This window comes from Pteropus alecto, unplaced genomic scaffold (genome assembly GCF_000325575.1).
Source record: "Pteropus alecto unplaced genomic scaffold, ASM32557v1 scaffold157, whole genome shotgun sequence".
In the NCBI taxonomy this organism is placed as follows: domain Eukaryota; kingdom Metazoa; phylum Chordata; class Mammalia; order Chiroptera; family Pteropodidae; genus Pteropus; species Pteropus alecto.
This window is the reverse complement of record NW_006440626.1, coordinates 173,049-175,726: the sequence shown is the minus strand read 5'-3', so window position 1 is coordinate 175,726 and position 2,678 is coordinate 173,049. Positions and strand designations below refer to the sequence as shown.

At 60.6% G+C, this 2,678-nt stretch overlaps 1 long non-coding RNA gene across 1 annotated transcript in view; it reads right to left on the bottom strand.

The window, feature by feature from the left end:
* The window catches only part of LOC112484227, a 5,584-nt gene extending 3,038 nt beyond the window's left edge, over positions 1-2,546 (bottom strand). Inside the window, exon 1 of the long non-coding RNA XR_003047950.1 lies at positions 1,486-2,546. This is a non-coding gene — a long non-coding RNA (uncharacterized LOC112484227). The remainder of the gene's footprint in view (positions 1-1,485) is intronic.
* Positions 2,547-2,678: the final 132 nt, after the last annotated feature.

Here is a 2,678-nt window from a genome sequence, read left to right as displayed (position 1 = left end):
TCCGCCCGGCGAAGGCGGCCCTCTCCGGCCTCCTGGAACAAAGACTCGGGACGCTGGGAAGGGGGTCTGCCCCCACGTGTCCCTCCTGGGGCTGCTGGGGCTGCGCGGCGGCCATCAGGGCTCTCCGAGGGGAAAGAAGCTCACTCTGGCTTTCTTCGCCTCTCTTTTCCTGTGCGCCCCTCCTTTGGCAGGAGGGAAGGAGGGAGCCCCCGTGCCACTCCAGCTCTCAGGGGTAACCCTGCGAGCGCTGGGGGCTGCACACGTGGGGCAGGGCCTGCCGGGGAGAGGGACCCCCACCAGCACAGTTGCCCCCTCACCGCTGCCAGGGGAGCCGCCCCGAGAAGGCGGGTGGACATTGCTTCTGATCTGCCCCACCTGCAGAAGCGCCTTCCCCGAGGCCACCCTGGGTGACCCTCCCGAGGAGCACTCCTGGCTACCACCACCCTGTGGCTCTCCCTGGCGCAGCCATGCCAGGGGAGCTGTGCTGCTAAGCCCCCACTGGGGACACAACACAGCAGCTATAATCAGGTCCTGGGGAGGAGGGGGAGCCCAGCCCCGCAGGGCCTTGTCCCTGGGGAGTAGCGATGGAGACAGTGGTGCCTCCCCTTGCCTCTGCCCACAGGCCCAGGCCCAGACCCCTTCTCCACCTCCCTTCCTTTGCCTGAGACAAGGCCTCTGTCCCTGCGCATGGCCTGGTCCCCAGGGGACACTCATTGGGTAGGGAAGCCACCCCACCATGGTGACGGCAGAGCCTCAGAAGCTCCCGGAGCTGTGCTCTGGGTAGTGGCCTGGAGATCTAAGCTTAATTGCATGGACCCCAACCACAGCAGGGACTGCCTGGCTGGCCACGCTCTCAGCAGTGGTATGGTCCCCAACCTTCCACAGGCCATCGCTAACCTCCGCCATCCCCAGGGCTCCTGGCCTCACAGTCCTTCTCAGTGAGCGGCTGCAGGGGGAGTGGATGCAGCACCCCCGCGGGAGTGAGGAGGCCTGGGCCGGGCGGGGTCTGGGCAGGTCACCTCTCTCTGTACCTTACACAGAGGGAGGCTCCAACAGGGGCCTCCAACGGGCATCCTACAGGGTCCAGGCGGGCCAGGTGAGACACGGTGGAGGGTTTCCAGGACTGTGGGAACAGAGAGGCCCTCGGGGAGGCCAGACGTCAGCTCCTTCCAGGTGCTGCCAAGGAGGTCAAAGACTAGGGTTCCAGAGTTTCTGGCTCCTCGGGAGAAGGACATCCAGATTTGTGCATGGAGTGTCCGAAAATTGAAAACGCCGCAAGACGGAGGAAACACATCCTTGGGATGAACCCAGCCCGTGGCCCCCCAGGTCACTGCTCCTTGTACACGAGTCGGTTAGTGTTAACAGAGAGGCGAGTTTCGGAGCGATGCCGGCCCTGGCCGGACCTCTGGGAAGGAAGCCCTGTAGGTCTGGGCCCCCCGGGAGCAAGGGGAGTTTGCACCCCAGGAGCAAGGGGAGTTTGCTCACATCACAGGGAAGCGTCGTCCTGCACACACCGAGTCCTCCAGGTGGCTGAAGCTGGCTTGCCTCTCTCCGATGAGGTCGGCTTAATTGAGTTGATTTGAAGTTAAAATCTCCCTAAAACGAGGTTTCTGAATTGCTCCATCTGTGCTGGTGGAGTTCCTTGTGTAACACAGGAGGGACAAGATGCAGAAAGTGAACCTGAACTTGAACTTTCTTCACCTCCCGGGAGGTAGAGCAGCCACTAGTTATGAAAGCCTGGGCCTGTTGTTGCCCTAAAGGATGGGCTGTGCGGTGAGCCAGGCCAGTGCTCAACCCAGTCACACTGCCTCCCGCACCGCCTCCCGCACCGCCTCCCGCACCACCTCCCGCGAGCTGGGAGGCCCAGGGTGGGTAACCTCTCCTCTGTGAAATCTCAACTGCCTCCCTCATAAAACGGGCTTAAGAACAGTCCGATTGTTGGGAGAACTGTGACCCCTGTGTGAACCTATAGCACACAGTAGGCGCTCAATAAATGTTAGCCGCTGCTTTTTTCCTGCAGTTGAGGTGGACTGTGGCTCCTGGCTCCTCTGACACATCACCTGCTTCGGGACGGCTCAGGAATCCCTCTCTCGCATCCCATGTCAAATTGCAATTATTTTCCCCTCCCTACTCTCTGTGTTTCTTTTCTTCCGCTAAAAGACTGTCGCCGAGCCCCTCCCCTGTGCCCAGAGTCCCGTGCTCAGCACGGGAATGGAGCGTAGGTCTCACATGGGCCCCACCTTGAGAAGCTGCCGGATGCCCTGTGCAGTTATAACACTAGGACGAGGTTCTCCGCGCTAACTTCCCATCCAGAGACAGCGTGTCCTACACATGTTCCTGCCCTTGGCCAGATAGTCTTGGTTACATGTCCCCACAGATGAGCGGCTCGCCACCTCTCTGGCGGTGCTGCTGCCGAAGCTGTAGGAGGAAGCCTCCTGGGTGTGCCTGAGTCTTCACTGGTCAGACCAGAGGTGGGACAGGTCCGCAGCCGTCACTCTGGGTCTGAGGTATCTGATTTCCCCAGGGAAAACACACACCTGGTAAAAAAAAAAGGTCTTGCAAACTTGGTGAGATGCTGAGTTCAGTCTCCAGGAAAAGCACCGTGAGTGATGGATGCGAGGTTTTACGAAACAGAGCCCCGCTTCCCATTCTCGCTGATAGCCCATGTACCACGTAGG